General features: G+C 33.3%; 1 protein-coding gene across 1 annotated transcript in view; it reads right to left on the minus strand.

Moving 5' to 3' along the window:
• Nucleotides 1-7,057, minus strand: part of LOC139488993 (uncharacterized) — a 43,080-nt gene extending 36,023 nt beyond the window's left edge. The window contains exon 1 of the mRNA XM_071275011.1: nt 6,828-7,057. The gene's annotated coding sequence lies outside the window, so the exon portion shown is untranslated. The remainder of the gene's footprint in view (nt 1-6,827) is intronic.
• Nucleotides 7,058-7,645: the final 588 nt, after the last annotated feature.

The raw sequence follows: 7,645 nt of genomic DNA on the forward strand, positions 1-7,645 counted from the left end.
GCATTGTTACATACACGAGCGAATCGTACAAGTTGAGATATATAAACACCGCAAGATGGTGACAAGGGAACGTCACCATCTAAAACTGGATAATTAACGATAGGAAATGAAAAATCATCTCTTTTATCATAACTTTTAGTATTCAGCTTTCCGTTAGTAATATAGATATCAAGATCGAGGAAAGGACAGTGGTCATTGTTAGTATTAGCTTTATTTAAAGTAAGTTCAACAGGATAAATTTCTTTAATATATATACTGAAGTCATTATTGAGAGCCAAAATATTATCCAAATATCTAAAAGTATTATTAAATTTGTTTATCAGATGTTGTTTCGATGGGTCTTTGCTTATTTTTGTCATAAATTGTGCTTCCTTAAGAAATGTTATAGGGTTGTAAGAGCGTTGACCGTTCTAGTAATGATATACGCCCCACCAAGAAATATTTCAGTTAATGTGGTAATTTCAATACCTAGTACAACCGATACTGATTTATATGTTCCTTAATTCTAATAATAAGGTAAAGTACCGATGTAAAACGTGGTTAAATATCACGACGTTGCTCACATTTATATGAAATATTGATCAAACCAAATATAATAAGTATTTATATGAAACCTGATTATCAAAGAGCAGGAAACATCTTTTGTTTTATTGCCCAATCACGTTTTACAGTGTTGTGAAATGTCAAGAAACAACAACAAAAAAGGTTCGTGTTGAACAATGATAAATTGTGACTTATCTTTAGTATAAATAGTCTATACTGTATCCATTTAACCTTAATAGTTATCAAAGGTACCAGGATTATAATTTAATACGATAGACGCGCGTTTCGTCTACATTAGACTCATCAGTGACGCTCAGATCAAAACAAGTATAAAGTTGAAGAAGACAAGACTTAACAATTTCTGCTTCATTCTGTATTCATTTATGGAAAATACATTTTAAATATATCTTGTTGGTGTATAAATTATTCTTATAGTATAAAGTCCCTATATGATCTTGGAATATTAAAGGCAAAGCTACAGAGCTTGTTTTGCCGTTTTTTTATCTCATAGTCACGATAATCCCTTACATCTAATTATAATAAGCAATCTTACTTAAAGCACATGTCAGTCCGAAACACTGCATGGCGGGAGCGAAATGTTTTTGTATGTGTCTAGCATGACGAATTTAACGTGTATTACATTATTTAGCAGCAGGATAATGTATCAAGATATCTGGCATCGATCGGGTGTACATTGCCACAACAATAGATGTGTTTAAAGTTCTCGCAGTGTCGAATTCTGTCTAGCACTGTCACGTTTATGTTTAATATTACCGCTGATCGTGAATAATTTTTATACATTTAGAAGGTAAATAACATGCTCGCAGACCGCAGTATCTTTTTTATATCTATATATATGCATACATGTTATTGTTACCCACTAATCCTTTTTAATCGCCATGACAATTGTCGCACAATTCTTCTTGATAATGCCACGTGTGACTTAAAGTACTCCGCTTATTATAGAATTTCACGCAGTAATTTATATGATTGAAGCAAATATTTTGTAATTCGTCTAAGCTTGCAGATTTTGTATTCATCCGATTTTATTTTATTTTCATTCGATGATTACTATTATTACAAAATTCGAACTTTTGAGTTATGTTAGAGTCAACATTCATTATTAGTGAACTCTTTATCTTTATTTCTATTTTCCAAGTAAGTGACATACAATTGTTCATTTCTGTGTCATTTGGTCTATTGTGGATTAAATTGACAATCATACCACATCTTTTTTATCATTTTATACCAATTTCAAGGAACAAACTGTCCGACAGTGAAGATTGATTGTTGGGTTCTAAACGTCCAGTAGCAAATATGTCATTCATGTTCAGGACGAGAACAAGTGTACAATAAATTCTATACTTGTAACTAAAATAAGGTAGGTCTTACAATAGAAGCGATGAAGAATGAAGGTCGGGGAGATTTGGACTGCAAATGGAAAATGTGAGTAAATTGGATAGGAACAGACATCATTTAGCATTGCAACATGTCATCTACGGAATCTTCAAAGTGTTGTTTCAAACTAGGGTTCTTAACGTCAAAATAGCGTGGCACTCTGGAAGTGAGGAAATGAAGTAGCACAAGAGAAATATCACACAACAACAGTAAACATAGGAATTGGAAACTTTGTATGATGGCTTTCATAAAACACGAATGACAAAAAGAAATGATAAGGTGTAACAAAGCTCAAATTATAAACTACTACACACATAAGAAATCATAGACAAAGGTTCATCACTTTTCTCGTGCTTTTAATTGAAATTAGGCTATGAAATTAAGCTTTCAGTCACAAGTACAAGTAAAACATCTATACCGGTACTTTTGGGTTTATCGTTTGGTTTATAGTATTTGTTTTGTGTCTTGTTTTCGTAATACCATTCTGATGAGTCAAGACCTTTCCAACTGATTTTTACAGTTTGCTTATACAGACGGGGGAGTGTTCAAAGACAACAAAACTCTCCACATTCTCTATGTAAAAATATGGAGAGGTTATAAAATCATTGCACAATTTTCACCAAAAACCTAATGACAAGTAATTAACAAATGTGACTGTACCTGTCCCAGGACAAGAGCCTGTAGTCCCCATAAGAGCTCAGCACAGGGTATTTTCCTCCCGCAACTTTTAGGTTAGTTATTCATTATATAGCTGGAGGCAAGTCTACTGTCTAACCATAGACTTGACAACTATATTTACAATCTATCCGCCAAACAAGTGACATTGAGGAATAATGTGATTATATACAGATAATGAGGAGGATTATTATGCGCATAGTTACTTAGTGAACTAGCACTTTAGACTCTGAGTCTGCGCGTCGATCTAATTCTCAGACGGGTTCGTTGGTCGGGTTGCTGTCTCTTTGACATACTCCCCATTTCCATTCTAAATTTTATCAAATATATCCAGTTCTTGTCTTACTCGTCTTCGGTCGCCAAGGGGGTATGATCCAGAGTGGTGGAGGTTGACTTGATCGTAACACTTGGCGCAGAGAGGCTTGTGTATTACTCAGATGTTTTTATTCCGGAACCTTAAATTTTCATAGATTTCTTGTTATTTAAGTTTTATGAATGTTTCTTTTTGTAATCTCATTCGGGGTGTAAAAGCGTTGACATTTTGTACGAATAGCAGAAATGTTTGTTCAATAAGTTAACTGCATACATCATTATTTTGTTCTCGTCTCATTATGTTATACGTATTTGCCATTGGACTTTCAGCATGCAATAAGCAATCAATGCATATGCATATTAGCAGGTTTACCAACTACCATCAGCAGAAATGATTTATAAAACATAATCCTATACGCGATCTTGAAAAAGACATAGTGCAAGGTAATGGCGCTTTCATTTCTGTACATGATTGTCACGTGACAGTTATGCCTTCAACAAAGGTCAAACTTTTCTAACCATTATCTTCAGTTTCAGTCTATAACCGCATTAAGAAATATAACACATTCTCATGCAAATTGAAACTGCTTGCATAATATTAAGCAAAACAATCATGTAATTTTAGACTAATTATCGTTCCTCAAATGTATAAATGTCTAATAGTATATGGACAGATTGCAAGTAATTACAATTAAGCCAATCGACAAAGCCCGAGTGACTGATCTACGGTTGTAAGAGAAACGACTCGCACGAAGAGATTCGACTAAATATAATTTGTCTGAATGTTCAATTTCCTTTCTAACACTTTCTAGATCAAATATTAAACAAGTTATGACAACTGTCAGAAAAGCAATTTCCTGGCGAAAAGCATTCTATCTTTTATAGTGAGCACAGCAAATTTAAGATTCCGCCAAATACCAACACGTTATGATACCATATTAGTTTTGACATTGGAAACAGCATAATTTCCTTTTTGGTGTAATTTTCGATTACATATTTGATTTGTATTTGACGTAACATTGTTCATTTCCAATTTGATAATTTATTTGTTCGCTTCTTGACAACAAAAGTTGTCATGAACTGACAAAGCAAATGTTTATTTCAAATGAAGTTCCGAATGCAATTAACTAGCGTATGCGGAAACAAATGAAAATCTAACAAAAAGCTATACTCCAATATCATGCATGCACATAATGATCGATTGATGGCAGTGGCGGATCTAGAAATTTCAATGTGGGGCCCATTGGCTGCCTAAGAGGGGGCCGCTCCCGTCACGCTTCAGTGCTTCTCTATATAATCAACCAAATTGTTTTCTCATAAAGGGGGGGGGGGGGCACCCAAATCCGCCTCTGGATGGTAAAAAAATATTCACACACAAGATGATAAATGATATGTCACAAGAATACATACTATATAAAACGTGTCCGGACCTATATTAGTCAAAAAGATGTACACATCAAATAACCAATTTAAAAAATACATGGACAAGTATCCCGGATTCATTTTTTTTTTAATAAATTAAGCGCATATATATACATGTATATTATTACTAGATACGAAATAGTGTTCGTGTTCAAAGTCATGTACGTTAATGTGTTCATGGGTTTCAATAGCATATATTATGTGGTTCTTTACTTCATCTAAAACATCTAAATTGAAGATCTTATGGTGGTGAGCACCGGTGTCAACGTGATGATCGTAACTGCAGTTACGATCATCTCAATATGGCGGACACAAATATAGGGAAATTTTATAAGGCTGATTTCTCCACTTTAACAGCTTATTTTCAGATTTGTATCATGTCAAGAAACATCTTTATAAACATTGCCATTGAAATATTTTTTTCGGACCGGATGGAAAAGCAACATGAAGAATGAAAATCGAGATACAAAAAGTCACGATGATGATCGTGACTCTTTTTTATTTTTATCAACGATGATCGTAACTTCTACTTAAGATGATCGTAACTGTCTGTTCCAACGAAGCATTTTCTGATAAATAAGGACAAATAAAGCTGTCTAGTATGCGAGAAAATGTACGTTATCAGCTGATATTGTGATAATAATGAGGAACGATCACTGAGGGGAGGGTAACGTCCTATTGGTAAGTGCACAAATGGTTATGACTTCTCGAGATTCCGTACTTATTTTTTATCAAGTTCAATATTAAAATGCATTGGGGGTTAACAACTTTATATTGATTTCATATGTTTTATATAAATAAGATATTGGACAGTTCATATTAATGATCAGTTTGTTAAAAAAGGAGATTTTTTTTTCATCCCCCCTCCCCCTACACTTTATAGGGACAATAGCACCTTTCGAGGATCTGGTATTTTTGGGGGAATTCAGACTTTATAGTTTCTTTTATTAACAGATTTGCGATTTTTAAAGGAGAGGTTGCAAAAAAAAGCATTATAAGAAGTTCAATCATAGCTAGATAATTTTTCCAATGTTATGTTGGGTTGCTATCTCATTGCTTTAAACTAACGTCTCCTTTTATTCAACCGTTTTCTGTGGTTTCATGTATTTGTATGGGCACCAATATCGTGGATTTAGGAAAACTTTCATGTTCGTTTACATTTAATTTCGTGGATTTGTTGAAGTCTTCATAAGAGCCTACAGGTAGTTTGTCATTCGTTCAACATTTAATTCCGTGTTTCGTCTATACCCATGCAATCCACGAAAATTGGTATCCAACAAATAATAATGAAATCCCAGTACTATGTATTATGAGTTCATCAATATATATATATATAAGATGGTGATCGTGTTTTAAAAATAAATTAGTATTTATTTATATGTGTAGTGGCTCAATTGATGTTTGTCTGTCTGTCTGTTTTAATTGTGTTTGTTTTGCCATGCCCGACTATATATGACATTGCCTGTCTTTTCTTCTGATTATGGATTTTTATAGAGATGCACCAAACATTTTTCAATAGATACGTATAAGAAGATGTGTTATGAGTGACAATGAGACAACTTTCATCCTATAGTCACAATTTGTAAAAGTAAACCATTATAAAAAAAAAGAAGATGTGGTATGGTTGCCAATGAGACAACTCTCCGCAAGAGACCAGATGATACAGAAATAGCAACTATAGGTCACCGTACGGCCTTCACCAATTAGTATTGTTTCAGTATGTTTTCCGTTGCGAATTGCATTTAGTTTTAACAGAGTGTTAACCTGAAGAAATTGATATTTATCCCACTTAATGACATGTTCTGTTACCTTGAATTGTCATTGAATATACATAATTATCTATGGAATATCTATAATAACAAATACGGTAATTGACTTGAAAACTGATATTTACTTAATTCGGTCATTTACCTCAGTGAATATAAGTTTTGTTTTCCTTCAAAAGTCAACAAACAACATATTTACCTCATCCGTAATTGAATATAGTATAAATATATACAATTCAAGTTTGTACGTTAGTGTGTGTAACCACCATATTAGCCAAATGAGAAAACGGAAGTAAACAATTAATAAAACGTAATTTTCTTGTCTATGACTGTTAACGACATCATTTGTATAGTTCTTAAGATATCTTTACCATATGCATGATACAATTAAGCCAAGCTTTTTTTCCCGTTTGTAAATACTTGTAAGATCTTATATTAATGCACGTCTTGAAATGGAGGGGTAAGAGCACAAAAAGGGGAAACAAATGGTCATTTCACGCTGAACGACTGAATAAGAATTTTTCAAAATACCTTGCATGTTCGCTTTTTACCGATTTACGAATCACGGTAAATAATAAGCATAAAGCACGAATAGTAAAATACAAAATGCTACATGTAATTGACATATTGCACAAAAATAACCCATTTATTTCAAAATAAATATAGATTAAAAAAAGTAGATATATCATAGTATAAAGGTGCTGTACTTACCAATCGACTTAGCTTAGCTCAACGCTCTGTTCTATGTTAAATTGTTTCAGATTAAACCACATCCTGGCGTGCTTGTCCCTCATTTACAAGAATAGTTCTTCAGAGCCTGATAATTGGATTCCTTGCAGTAATTAATTTCAAATGAATGTTTTAGAATTCATGTGTAACAATTAACTATACTATTCAGGGAAACATGTGAGATATATATATATCTTACAGGAAGACAAAAATAAATGACTACAGATTATAAGATCTAAATCGATATTTATTTTATATTTACATACATACATGTATTATTTTAGTACAATATATCTATAAACAATTTGTATTCGAATTATACTTATTTAAAAACACAGTTATTTTAATAAAAATAAAACATCATCTGTTAACAATTCATATACCGCTGAATGATTGAAATGTTTTACATGTGTAAGGTCAAAGTTAAGTTTTCTTTATTTTTATGCCCCATTTATGAGCATTATGTTTTCTAGTCTGTATGTCCGTTTGTCCGTTCATCCGTCCGTCCGTCCGTTCGTTCGTTCGTCCGTCCGTCCGTTCGTTCGTTCGTTCGTTCGTCCGTCCGTCCGTTCGTTCGTTCGTTCGTCCGTCCGTCCGTTCGTCCGTCTGTCCTGCTTCAGTTTAAAGTTTTGGTCATGGTATATTATGAAGAAGTTGAAGTCCAATCAACTTGAAACTTAGTACACATGCTCCCTATGATATGATCTTTCATATTAAAATGCCACATAAGATTTGTAACCCAATTTTACGGTCCACTGAACATAGAAAATGATAGTGCGATTGGGGCATCCGTGTACTGT

Source organism: Mytilus edulis, chromosome 9 (genome assembly GCF_963676685.1).
Source record: "Mytilus edulis chromosome 9, xbMytEdul2.2, whole genome shotgun sequence".
NCBI classification, from domain to species: Eukaryota; Metazoa; Mollusca; class Bivalvia; order Mytilida; family Mytilidae; genus Mytilus; species Mytilus edulis.